This window comes from Cornus florida, unplaced genomic scaffold (genome assembly GCF_030987335.1).
Source record: "Cornus florida cultivar Cherokee Brave unplaced genomic scaffold, ASM3098733v1 CherokeeBrave_3.0.0_Hap2_Chr04, whole genome shotgun sequence".
Classification (NCBI taxonomy): domain Eukaryota; kingdom Viridiplantae; phylum Streptophyta; class Magnoliopsida; order Cornales; family Cornaceae; genus Cornus; species Cornus florida.
Genome location: NW_026775574.1, coordinates 25,955,171 through 25,970,027, shown reverse-complemented (window position 1 = coordinate 25,970,027; position 14,857 = coordinate 25,955,171). Strand labels below are relative to the sequence as shown.

Below are 14,857 nucleotides of genomic sequence, written 5' to 3'. Positions count from 1 at the left end.
AGTTATCCTTGTGAATTATTTGGACTATGAGCTTAATGAAATGTTTAATGACTTGATTTGATATTTTGTTCTCTTCACATGTTGTCTAGACAATATATTCATCTTCCAATAGATATATTGTGGCCTTTCACATGTTGTTTAGACATTATACACTTGTTGAGTCACCTTTGCTAGTCGAACCAATTTTGTTCACAACAATGTATTCCCCATTAATGGAAAGCAAGTGGTTAATTACATGAGCTTAGTGGTGATTCCAACACCCTAAGTCCTCTCTTCTCATCTCTTAAATCCCTATCTCTACTTAGTTTTATTTTTATTGCATTTTAATTAATTCTTTTCTAGAAGTAATCAACCAACCCAACTCTCTTTTGCAATCATTTGGTACGCTAGAGTCGAAGTTGAATTTTCAACACGTATAATCCCTTGGGACGATCCCTACTCACTCTTGCTACGTTAGTAGTAATGTTGGTAGTGGTTTTTATAAATTTAAATTTGACATAAAAGGCTTTTCTTGAACCACACATTCACTACATTCAGTTTGGCGTTTACAAGCGACCTCATCACATGTCTATGTGTGTTGATGCTATAGATCTAGAGATTGTCAAGACATAGTGCTTAATAGAATGCTCTTATGGTTTATTTGATGGTTCATACTCATTTCTTGATGGATTGTGCCTCTCCCTTAATCTAATTAGTTTAATTTCCATGTCATTAGCTTAGATGTAATGTAGCTACCTTAGTTGTTAAATGGGAGGACAATATATGCTTGTTGTTTGATGTTCCATACTTATGAATGCAAGTAGTATATTTCTCTAATTATGTAATGTGTTTGGATTGTGAGCTTAAAGAAGGATTAATGACTTAGTTTAATGTATTGTGGTATTTATTGTGTTGTTTAGACAATATATACTTAATTAGTCATCCATACTTGTAAAAACAATCACACACACTCACTATTGTTACAACATATGCCTTCCCCTCATTAATTTTGAATTGAGTGTATAGAAAAGTGATGCTTAGTGGTGATCTCTAAGTCCCAAGATCTCTCTCTCTTGTTTTCTCCATCCTTTAATTACTTGTTTTATATTAAGCTTGTTTAATCTTAATTGTAGTTTAATCAACCAAATAACATACCTTTGATCACTCGACCTACTAACCCTAAGCCTTGTTTCCACTACTAGTAGCCCTTTAATCCCTTGGGACGATCCCTACTCACCGTAGCTATATTTTTAGTTAGAGATAGTAGTGTCATTTATAAATTTAAAACTTAGCCACATTGCACATTCACTATCTTTTGCACAACCTTTAGACATTGGTGTGACGACACACCAAGTTTTTGGCGCCATTGCCGGGGATTTAATTGGCAATGCTGTGTTTTGGAAACAATTAGGGATTTGTACTCTTTTGATCGTGTCTTTTCTTTATTTTATTTTTGGTTACTTATTGTGTTTGTTCTTATTTGGCTAAGTGAAATTGAGCAAGGAGGTTAAGCAAAGGAGACTTCAAAGCAAGGAGCTAAGCTAAAGCACAAAAATGACTAAAATTTTTTAAAAAAATGCAAAGCATAGCAAGGTTTGGAAGTTGAAAAACAATTAAAGTTGCTTAAGACCCTTTGTGAGATCTTTCTAACTTAAGCTCTAGTTAAATCATCGGCCCGCGTGGAGGCTTGTTTTCCATTTCTTAGATAAATCGTGAGCCCGCGTGGAGGCAATTTACTTTTCTTTGCATGTTGTTTAAGCATGGGAGTATGGGATCATTGAATGTGGAGATCTGTTGATTTATTTGTTGCGGGGGCGAAGTGATTGTTACTTGCTTGTTATTTGCTTTTCTAGTGTATGCATAGTCATAGGTCATTGAATCTTACTCTTGTTCTTCCTAATTTGCATCTTGAATCGGTTGTTCGTAATCCTAGGGGAAGGGGTAGTTCTCATCACTCCATTTCACCAATGAAGGATTTGAATGACGACCATGTGGAGGACCTTGGTCACATAGATCAACAAGGCAACCTCCACCCTAATGTGGATCATGAAAATGTTCAAGTACCATTAGGCATGCCTAGACCATTCATTCACCCACAACAACAGGGCCAAGTTCCATTGGGAATGCCTAGGCCAATATTTGCTCCACAACCTCCCATAGTTCAAGCTAATCAAGGTGTTCGTTTAGCACCACCAATTGTGAATCCTCCCATTGCATTGAGAGACCATTATGTGCCTAATGAATACAATGCACCCAATTGCATTCAATTGCCCCCATTTAGAGCACATCACTATGAAATTAAACCACAAACTATTCAAATGCTTCCAAACTTCCATGGACTTCCTAGTGAAGAACCTTATAAGTATTTATATGAGTTTCTCGAAGTGTGTTCCACCGTGAAATACACGGACATGCCGAAGGAAGTGTTAAGGCTTAAACTTTTTCCTTTTACCCTTAAAGACAAGGCAAAATATTGGTTCAACAATCTTAGACCTTTTTCGATAACTTCTTGGGCGGAAATGCAACAAGAGTTCTTGAAAAAGTACTATTCGGTTTCTAAGACTAATGCCATGAGAACTTCAATTAGAGAATTTTCTCAAGGGGAAGGGAAATGTTTCATGAGGCATGGGAAAGGTTTAATGATTTGCTTAGAAAGTGCTATCATCATGACATACCTAAGTGGCAACTAGTTCAATATTTTTTTGAAAGTTTACCGGATAATCACAAGGGTATGGTTGATGCATCCATGGGTGGTTCTTATCTTGATAAGCATGAAAATGATTTGTGGCAATTGTATGAAAGTATGAGTGAAAATTCCATGCACAGGTCCTTATCTTCTAAAAATGGTAGAAACCTAGGTAGAAGGAAGAATGTCGGCTTATATCAGGTTGACAACTCCAATGACATAGCCGCCGAGATGAAATCCTTGTCTCAAAGGTTTGATCAATTTTTAACCAACCAAAATTTGGCAAATCAAGTATCTTCTTACCCTACTCATATTCATCATTGTGCATCTAATGAATCTTGCATGACTTGTTCAAGTGTCGTGCATTCTACTTCCAATTGTCCCCATGGACAAGTGCAAAGTGAGCCCCTTGAGCAAGTTAATGCTATATTTATTAATAAAGGGAATAATCCCTATGGCACTCATTACAATTCAAGTTGGAGGAACCATCCAAATTTTTCTTGGAAAAGACAAGGGGAAGGCTTAAACCCTCCCCAAGGTGGTTTTCAAGAGAAGTATGTTCTGCCACCAATGCAAGGCCAAGGTTCCCAAGGTTTTAAGTTATCATTATTTCAATCACATGGCAATCAATTTTGTAATTCTAATTTTCCTAATCAACCATCATATTCCCAAGGAAACTCTAAGAGTCCTGCCTTTGAAGAGAAAGTTTTGACCGCTCTAGGCACTCTAGAGGCAAACACTCAATTGCTTTATTCCAATTCTCAATCCATTGCTAAGCTAAAAACCCAAGTAGGACAAATAGCTAGTACCTTAAATACTAGAGAGAAGGGGAAGATGCCTTTGAATGCCCCACCAAAGCAACAATGTGTTGTGGAGACTCATTCCTCATCGGAAGGGCACACAATTGAGCATGTTAATGTGGTGACAACCTTGAGAAGTGGGAAGATTGTGGACAACAAAGTAGGTATTTCCAATGAAGAGAGTAAACCGGTGAAACCAAAATTTGACACCCGTCCCATTTCTTATCATAATCCTCCTTCATTGCATATGCATGATCATTCAAATGAGAAAGTGTCAAAAGGGATTTGAAAAGTGAGTTTAAAATTGATTTGAAAGATGAAGTGAACAAAGCTTTGAAAAAGGATCTTAAAAATTCTTGTGTTGAAGACTCTTCAAAGAAAAGTTTTGAAAAAGCTTTTGAGCCTAGAGCTCCATTTCCAGATGCCTTGAAAGGATCCATTTATCTTGATAAGCAAAAGACCAAGACAAATGAAATCATTGAAATGTTTAGGTAAGTGAAGATTAATCTTCCACTTTTGGATGCAATTAAGCAAATTCCGGCTTATGCCAAGTTCTTAAAAGATCTTTGCACCCAAAAGAGGAAGAACAAGAGCCAAGCACCTAGGAAAGTGGTCTTGACCGAGCAAGTGAGCTCAATCTTGCAACATAACACCCTTCCAAAGTTTAAGGACCTCGGTTCGCCTACTACTTCGTGCATTATTGGTGATCATATCATTAATCGGGCTCTTCTAGACTTAGGAACAAGTGTTAATCTTCTTCCATACTTGGTATATGTCAAATTAGGCTTAGGAGACTTGAAATTGACGTTGGTGGTTTTACAACTTGCTGACCGATCCATCAAAAAGCCTAGGGTATCATTGAGGACGTCTTGATTAAAATTGATAAATTCTTCATCCTGGTCGATTTTGTTGTCATTGACACAGAACCGGTTCCAAATCCTAAGAGCCAAATTCCCGTTATCCTTGGCCGTCCTTTCTTGGCAACCTCAAATGCCAACATCAATTGGAGGACGGGGGTAATGAAAATCTCATTTAGGCATATAAAAGTGAAGTTGAATATCTTCAATCCGATCCCAAATTCATTTGACAAGCATGAGGAAGTAAATGTTGTAGAAAAATACTTAGACAATGAATGCGAAAGAATGGAGTCTTTGCTTGAAACCAAAACTTCAAAAAGTTCATCTTTAACCTTGAATTCCAAAAATGATGTTTCAAAATCTTGCTTTGAGAGGGCATGGAAGCCCAAAGATCATATTGACATGGGACCAACAATTTCCTTTGAACCTCATCCAACAAGTTCTTTAGGGAACCATTTGTTGGATGGAATTCAAAGTACTCATCACCCCGTCAAGGAGGGGATGCATTATAAGATCTTTGATTCGGGCTAAAAGAGCCCAACGTCTTGCTAGAGACGTTAAAGACTAGTAAATGCTTCGCAGGGTTTACAACCCTATTCCTCCCTCATTTCTGTTTTATCTTTCATTTCTTGCGTCGTCTAGATATGTTCTGGAATTCATACACATAGCTAGGATTTTGATTAAGTATGCATGCACTTTTGTTATGAAAATAGGCATTTTGTCCAAGTTCGATTGATCTCAAAAGAGGTTCGATCGATCGAATACCCATCCTTGCATCCAATCTTTGCTCTGTTCCATCGATCTAAAATTTCCTGCATAAATCAGCCCTCTATGTATCGTTCAAAAGTTTATTTCGATCAATCTGAGAACTCCAAGATCGATCGAAATTGTTCTTGGATCGATCTTCACTCCACACTTAGAAATTTTTTGAGATCCATGAAAATAGTCCTCTCTGTGCATCGTTCGAACTTCTCTGTAGTTTTTCACCTGTTCGATCGATCGAAATGTATTTCAGATCGATTTGGGATTAATCGATCTGTATCCCTTATTGACCATGATTTGACTACTCTTTTTAATTTTTAATTTAAAAAAAGAAGAAGAAGAAGAAAGAAAACCTTCAAAAATATTTTGAATTTTATTTTATTTTTAAATCTCAAAAATACCAAAAATATTTTTAATTTTAGGAAAATTTTCAAAAATCCAAAAATATTTTATTTTTATTTTTATTTTTCAAATGTTGTTAAAAATTTCAAAAAGATTTTTATTTAATTTTTACTTTTTTTTTTAAAAAATCCAAAATTTTTAAAAATATTTTATCCTTTTGAAGTATAGATCGATCTATTCTTTCTTCAAGATCGATTTATGTTCGATCGATCTGAGATTTTTTCAGATCGATCGAACTTGTTGGGACAAGTTTTTAAAAACAAAACTCTAAGGTCATTAGATCGATTTCAAAGATCGATCTAAGACCCATCCCTTCTCTTGCCACTGCACCCAATCTTCCCAACCTCCGGCGAGACTCCGACAAGCTTCCCGAGCTTCGATTCCCTCTTCCTCATCTCAGGATCTCATCTATCTCTCCTTCGATCCACTTTTCTCCTCTGGTAAGGTGAGTTTTGAGTTTTTGATATTGATTTGGAGTTACAAATCGCATGATTTTGATGTTACTATGTTAGATCTGAAGTTTCATACTTAATCTCTTTCCATATTTGAAGCTTTGAGCATGCGTGTATATATATGTATATATGTGTATATATTTTTGTATAAATTTTAATTTTGATTTCGATTTTGAAGATTGTGGGCCAAGATGCTTGTTTATTCATGTGTTGTTGTTGTGTTGTGGGTCCCACAAACTTGTTTGGGTGCCCCCGTGTCATCAAAGTCACAGATTTATGACGGTTTGCATTAGTTGCAGAATTCAATCAATCTCGGTATTTCTCAGATCGATTAAAAATGCATCGATCTCACTCAATTGAACTCAATTCCAGATTGATCTAACTTTGATCGATCTCACTCAGTTTTTGATCGATCAAACTTCACAGATTTGCATATACACTTCACACTCTATCTTTTGTGATTCCATGCTATCTCATACATGCCCAATGCCTGTGTTTTCCACATTAGATGCATTCCATACTTATACTGTCTAAGCATGAGTCGCTTAATGTCACTTATTTCTTATGACTTGCATAGATTCATGTCCTTTATTCTATTTTGTCTATCTTATTTGACATATATGTTTCTATATGCTATGCCTTATTTCCTTATTCAGCTACTGACTTGTTCTGTAAGTTTTTCTTTTATTTTGCAGGCCATGGCTAGGGTCAAGACTGTTGCCCATGGACATTATCATCGCAGGTCAGGTGAAGATTAGACGACTAGGCAGGCCCATCTCAGGTTCGGAACCCCATTCCTGAGCCAGTGCAGGAGGATGAGGCTGAGCAGCCAGAGTAGATACAGGACCAGTCAGAGGCAGATACAGCTCAGTCCCCATCCGCTTACTCTAGACTACAGTCTTCGGCTGCCACATCATCTTCTTTAGCTGAGGCTGAGCATGTACCATCTCTCTCACCACCACCGGTACAGCTAAACCTGGTCCCCGAGAGACCTGACAGGAGATACTCACGCCTTCAGGTAGCGCATGAGTCGGTGTTCGACATTTCTTTCTTCTCCCGGTATCTACTGACCTGGCCAGCTTACGATGATCTTGACCGGAGGGGTCTTTCAGCAATATTTGCCCCAGTCACTTATCCAGTTTATCTGCGGCTTGTTCGGTTATTCTACCAGTATCTTCGTCTGGCCCCGGGTAACTTATCAGAGCTGTAGACCACTATCGATGGTTACCCCATCCGGATCACAGTTGATATTCTAGCGAGATCATCCCAATGTCTGCCCTCCTGATGTTCATTATTCTATTTTGGAAAGGAGGCCTTCTTACGCAGACATAGCTGTGGCACTTACAGGCCACTATGCAGATGGCGAACTTTTTGCCACTCGGACTTATCTGCCTGATGAGCTCTGGTTCTATGATTCGATCCTATACCAAAACGTATTTATGGCAGGCCATAAGATCCAGAGGTGGTCTGATTTTCTAGTTGCTTTATATGGATTCTACACAGGCCACTGGGTTTCTATGTTGGCACTCTACTGGAGTGTCATAATGAGGTTATATTCCACTTACATTAACAAGGCTAAGCCCAGGCGAGCCACTTTTGGCTATCATATCTCTCAGATCCTCAGAGATCAGTGCTCTCTTATCCGTATGGATGAGCGTGTAGAGACAGGAGCTTGCCACTTTGGCAAGTAGGATTAGAATAAGAGCTATAATGCTCTTATCAAGAGTTTGCACGAGGAGGCAGTTTTAGCAGCTGAGGAGCTTGAGATAGAGGAGATAGAGCAGGCAGTAGCTACAACAACAGCAGCTGGTCCGGCAGACCTACCAGTGGTTGTTGATGTGTATATGGATATTGATTTAGAGCGAGAGCCGCCAACAGATGAGCTTCCGTATCACTCTCCGGCAGGGTCGCCGGTTCATTCTCAGGAGCAGACTCAGGACATACCGCAGTTTCATAATCCAGTCATACCCGAGGCTCCAGCTCAAACACCTGGCCTAGGAAAGCATTTCCAGACATTGGAGGGTGAGATTGTCTCTCTCTGGGCAAATGTTGTCTCTCTCAGAGTCTCCGCTCAGACGTTCTAGCTACGTTGTAGGACATATCCAGAGATATCCGGGGATCACGCCCCACCCGTCCTACATCCTCTGCCTGATCTCTCTACTTCTCTTTCATTTTTATACATATCTGTGATATTAGACTGCTATTTTAATACTGTTATATTATATTTTTGAGGCTAGTCTGTCGGCCCTATTATTGTGATGTACTATATATATTGTTTCCATTTTCTATATTATCCATGATATTTTTGGATGTCTGGATTTTATATTGATATATTTGTTTGTGACTGACTCCATTTATCAGGTGCATCCCAGTGACTTCAGAGAGAGAGTGCTTCCCGAATCTTTCAGGACCACCTTTTTCCTCTCCTTATTTCATTTTTTATCCCATGTACACTTGCATGTCCACTGTGCACCCGTATTATTCCCTTGTTAGCTGATCAGTTTTTATCTTAGTGCCATCTTTTCAGGACAACAGTTAATCCCAAGTTTGGGGGGGTTACACCACCCGCCTTGGATACTTGTGTCCTGGCCATTCTTTACTTAGCTGCACTGGTATACTCTTTCCTTTGTTCTCTTTGCACATTGAGGACATTGTGCCATTTAAGTTTAGGGGAATGGGTGCTGTTACAATATTTGCTTTAAATTCAAAATTTTGAGCATGACTTATGTATTTGAGGAATTTTCTATGATTGGTCCATAACTAACTATGATTTTAATCTTTTAAGGACTATATTGCTTAAAATTTAAAAATTGCTTGACTTGAGAGTCCAATACTCCTTGTATGCCTTGTGGATGCCATTTAGGAGTAAATTTTTTGAAAGATTGATATCTTGCTTGCACTTGTGGTCCACATTATCCTAATTTTGTGATTATTTTGAGATTCACTCTAGTCTTCTACACTAGCACAGGCGCACATTAGCATTCATTATTGAGTATTGAATTGGTTATATCCCAATTGGGCTAGTAGTGCATTGAAAGCTTTCATTTTGATAAAGGTGGATAACAAACCCTTTTCATTGAGTAGCCGGGATTCTGGCCTCATCAAGCACTGAATTTCTCGTGCCAAAAGGTGGAGGGCCCAAACTCTAGGTTAATAATTGAACTTAAAAAAAAAAAAAAAAAAAGAAGTTGCAAAAGTAATAAAAAAAGTGAGGACTTCTCCCAAAAGGTGAAAAGTGGGAAATGATTAAATGGAGGTTGCTTTGATTTGTAGCCTAGTTAATTTGAGCTTATAAGTCCTTAGGGGTGTTTGAACACCTAGTGCCCTAAAGCCGTTCAGGTTTGGGAGTCATTTACCTAACGCTCTACCTCATGGATCGCTAGAAAGCTTAATAGATCAACACATTACACTATGCTTCCATCTTTGATCCTTAGGCATAGAAAAAAAAAAAAAAAAATCGAGTGAAAATAATAAGCGCACTTAGAACAATAAAGCTTTAATAAAAGGTTCACTCTTTGTCTTGATGATTGGTACTAGATTTGTGTGCTAGTTTGAGGGTAAGGATGTAATCATTTCTTTAGTTGGCTAAGATAGCAACATATTTGATGCCGGTCCACTCAAATAGGATTATAGTGTTGTTTTGATTTGCATGATCATTTCTTGATGTGTGAAGGACCATACTTGCTTGCTTGATGTTGAAATTTTGGGAGATTGCTCGGAAAGAGTTGAAAAATTACATACTTGAGGTAGTTTTCTCCCTATGCTTGTTTGCAATATTGGTGCCTCTTTAGTGAGAAAGAGCTTAATGTTTGTGGGTATCATTTCTAAAAACCCTCACGAGACTTCACTCATCCATTAGGGGTAACATAGGGGTTTAAAAAGCTTGTTGCATATGCTAAATGTAATCGTGTTCCCTACGAAAGTGGCGTTATCTATTTATTGCTTTCTAGTTCATACTTGTATAGTTGTTCATTTCATTCCTTTACTTTCTAGTTCATTACTAGGGACTAGCAATATTTAAGTTTGGGGGTGTGATGAGCGCTGAAAAGTGTGCATTTAAACCCCTTAAGCTTAGGTATTCTAGGACCTTTATCTATCTTACTTTCCCGTTTTAGACTAATTTCGTGTTATTACCCTTTTTAGGTGCTTATCTCCAAAATAAGCTAATTTAGCCAAATAAGAGCTTAAAAGAAGCTAACTCAAGTTGGATGGAAGAAAGGAGCAAAGTGGAAGCAGATTGAAGCAAAGTGTGAAAATTCAGTAGGTCCGATCGATCTCAAAAACACTTCAATCGATCGAATGTTCATCGATCCAGACATTTCAAGATGGATCCAAGCTTTTTTGTCCTTATCCAAAGATCTCACAAAGTTCAATCGATCCAACAATTCTCAGATCGATCGAAAAAATTTCATCTTATCCTGTTATACCACCCCACCTACCACTTTTGTCTCATTCCCCAAAATATCTCAGATCTATCCTTATCCAAAAAGGCGCTGCCATGGGAGGATCGATCCAACCAAAGTTTGATAGATCTCAGCTATGTTCGATCGATCACAGAACAAGTTCGATTGATCGAACCCTCTCAAATCCAAAAAAATATATATATATTTCCAGCTCATTAAAAGTTGTCTCATTGTGCAATCATTGGAGGAGCCATTGTGTATGAGCCTAGACCATTGGGTGTGACATTTGAGCTACCTATATAAGGAATATGAGCCACTTTTATGCATGTTTTGAGATATATGCTTTTGGTAGATAGTTTTAGAGACAATTCTTAAAGAGGAAGAAAAGAGAAGAGGAGGCTAGAGACATTCTTAAGAGGTTTTCCATCTACTTCAAGAAGAGGAGCATTTCTACTATGGAGATAGCCCTTGAGGGTTGGAGGACACCATTCATGAGTGGCTAGACATCCTCTTGGGGCTAGAGTTAGCCCTAAACATGCTTTCTTTACCTTGATTTATGTATTTTTGAGGGGATTTGTGTTGTAATACATGTTTTGACATATTTATATACATAGATCTTGTTTATTTAATGATTTGTATGGTTTAATTCTTCCAATTGATCATTTCATTCTATCCATATGTCTATGTATACTAGGATAGATGTTCATGTGTTTATCTCTATCTCTTGTGTTGTTGATGCATGTCTATGTGTGTTGATACTACAGATCTAGAGATTGTCAAGATATAGTGCTTAATAGAATGCTCTTGTGGTTTATTTGATGGTTCATACTCATTTTTTGATGGATTGTGCCTCTCCCTTAGTCTAGTTAATTTAATTTCCATGTCATTAGCTTAGATGTAGTGTAGCTACCTTAGTTGTTAAATGAAAGGACAATCTATGCTTGTTGTTTGATATTCCATACTTATAAATGCAAGTAGTATATTTCTCTAATTATGTGATGTGTTTGGATTGTGAGCTTAAAGAAGGATTAATGACTTAGTTTAATGTATTGTGCTATTCATTGTGTTGTTTAGACAATATATACTTAATTAGTCATCCATGCTTATAAAAACAACCACACACACTCACTATTGTTGCAACATATGCCTTCCCCTCGTTAATTGTGAATTGAGTGTATAGAAAAGTGATGCTTAGTGGTGATCTCTAAGTCCCAAGATCTCTCTCTCTCTCTTGTTTTCTCCATCCTTTAATTACTTATTTTATATTAAGCTTATTTAATCTTAATTGTAGTTTAATCAACCAAACAACCTACCTTTGATCACTCGACCTACTAACCCTAAGTCTTTTTTCCATTACTAGTAGCCCTTCAATCCCTTGGGACGATCCCTACTCACCCTAGCTATATTTTTAGTTAGAGGTAGTAGTGACATTTATAAATTTAAAACTTGGCCACATTGCGCATTCACAATCTTTTGCACATCATTTAGACGTTGGTGCGACGGCACACCACCTTGTTATTTTTTAGGTGGATTCTACATTCCCATTATAGTTAGTACATCATCATCATCTAATAATCAAACTCACAAATTCACAGATTTAATAATGAATTTCACCAAATGCCCAACTTTAAATTGAAATAGAAAGAACTTTGTTCAAACTTTCAATGAAATTTTCTTCAATTTCAATTCCAATGAATCAATTCAATATTCCAAAATGCAACAATACAGTATATTTGTTGATAAATTTACTTATAGTAGAGAAGTATATTAATTTATTTATATTGAGAACAACAAGATGTTTCTTAGAAAAATGCTATAATATTATACTGTTGTTGCAAAATTGAAAGATACGGGTATTGTTTTCTTTCAAAGAAACATCTAAATAAAAACAAATTTTTTAAATAGACATGCTATTTTTAATTACTAAATTTAATATTTTGAGTAAATACACACTTACCAAATCACAACCCAATCACAAAGATGGTTATTTATTATTGGTCCACATCACTAGTGAGGATGGTGTAGATCCTCACTAGTGAGGACCTAAGTATCGTTCTTAATAAAATATACTGGTATTATTTTTTTTTCAAAGGTTTCTATTTTTATTTTGATAATTACCTTTTATTATTATTGTAGGTGGTAATATAAAAACTAAAAATAGGGTAAGAGTGGTTTTGTATTTAAAGGAAAGGCCATAGGTGGGTTTGAAAAATGGCCGTTAGATTTAATATAACGGTCTATATAAAAAGTGTGAATTAATTTTCTTACTCCATAGAGACCAAGAGATCAGGACTTTATAATAGTAATAATCTAAAATATATATGTTTTAGATTTTTCTTAATAAATTTGCTTAATTTTTTTTTAGATCTGATAAATAAATTACATAAAATGAAAGCTTGTTTAAAATTTGATCAATCAAAAATAACTTCTTTATAATACAATTGTTTTTTCTTAGTGTGTGTGTATATAATAAAATAAAAAATAAAATTGGAAGCTTGTTTAAAGTGCAAGCTTGAATTTTTATTTATTTTTATTATTTTTTTAACTGGAAGACTACTTAAATTCTGATCAATCAAAAATAAGATCTATGTAATTGATTTTTTTTTTTCTTTAATAAATGTACCTACCAAATGTATAGTGTGTATATATATAATTTTTAAAAAATTGGAAGTTTATTTAAAATGGAAGTTGATTTTATTTAAATATATATTTTTAAATGGAAGCTTGTTTAAATTATGATAAATCAAAAATAAAATCTATGCAATTGAATTATTTTTTGTTAATATATGTTCCTAGCAAATAATCATTTGGCAAATTTTATTTTATTTTATTTTATTTTTATTTTTATTATTATTATTTTTTTTAGTTCTTCAGAACTTAAGATGATAAGAGATGGACTAGTATGCTTTCTGTGTTCCAAACTTTATAACTTCAGAACAGTTGGCGAAACTTTACATTACAGATATTGTGAAGTTACATGGCATACCGTTATCTATTATTTCGGATAAGGATTCGAACTTTGTGTCAGGATTTTGGAAGAGTTTTCAGTAGGTTTTGGTATAGAGTTGCATCTCAGCATTACTTATATCCTCAGACTGATGGATAGACCGAAAGGGTTAATTAGATAATGGAAGATATGCTTCGTTCTTGTATCCTTGACTTTAAGGGCCATTGGGAGAAATATTTGTCACTTGTAGAGTTCACATATAGCAATAGTTTTTAGAAGACTATTGGTATGGCATCGTTTGAGGCATTATATGGCCGATCGTGTCAATTTCCTGTTTGTTGGATAGAGGTTGGAGAGAGTAGATTCTTGGGTCCTAAATTCATTGAGGAAACCTCAGAAAAGATTGCTCTTATTAGGGATCGCATCCATATTGCCTAGAGTATGCATAAGAGTTATACAGATTATCGTACTCGTACTTTGGAGTTTCAGGTTGGAGATCAGGTTTTACTCAAAGTGTCTTCTATGAAATAAGTAATGCATTTTGGAAAGAAAGGGAAGTTATCACCATGATTTGTAAGTCTTTTTATGATTATGGATCGAATTGAAGCAGTAGCTTATCGCTTAGCAATTCCGAACAATTTGAATTGTGTCCATAATGTGTTTCATGTTTCCATGTTACAACAATTTTTGCGAGATGATGATCGCTATCAACATATTGATGTTGATGATATTGAGTTACAACCGGATGCAACATATGTGGAACTGCTGTGTTATATTATAGATCGTAGGGATCAAATTCTTCCCAATAAGGTTATACCTTTGGTTTTTATCCAGTGGAGCCATCATAATGAGGCTGAATTTACTTGGGAACAGGAGGATGTCATTCGCTCAACATTTTCAGAAATAATGAAAGAAGGTAAGGGCAAATTCCGAGGACGGAATTCCTTTTGTTAGGGGGGAAGAATGTAATACCCCTAATTGTAAAAGGATAGTCTCGGTATTATAGTAAATGTTTTAATTATATTTTTATTTATTTATTTGATTATTTGGCTATTTGATTACATGTTAAATTGAATTAGTTAATTAAATGTTTATTTTGCTTTATTTTATTTTATAGATATGGTTAGTAGTAATGGGCTAACTAATTGGGTTTTATGGACTATTTGGATAGGAGGTTTAATGGGTATGGATAATTACCTATGGATAGTTTTATATGTATATATATAAAATGAAAGTAATTTATTTATTAATATATGGTAACTTTAGTATTAATAAATAATCTAATGTATATATTTTATATATTTATATAATAAGGATATACATAGATTACACACGTAACATATTTTTTAGTTACCTTTTTAATATCTTAATATTATTAGGAAAGTAATTTATTTATTAATATTATGGTAACTTTAGTATTAATAAATGATCTAATTTATATTTTATATTTGTATAATAAGGATATACATAAATTATGTACGTAACATATTTTTAGTTAACCATGGAAAGTTATATATATATATATATATATATATATATATATATATATATATATATATATATAAGGAA

At 35.4% G+C, this 14,857-nt stretch overlaps 1 pseudogene; it reads right to left on the bottom strand.

Annotated features, from left to right (window-relative positions):
- Nucleotides 1-2,554: 2,554 nt before the first annotated feature.
- On the bottom strand, nt 2,555-2,652 carry LOC132305954 (small nucleolar RNA R71; annotated as a pseudogene).
- Between the last annotated feature and the right edge of the window lie 12,205 nt (nt 2,653-14,857).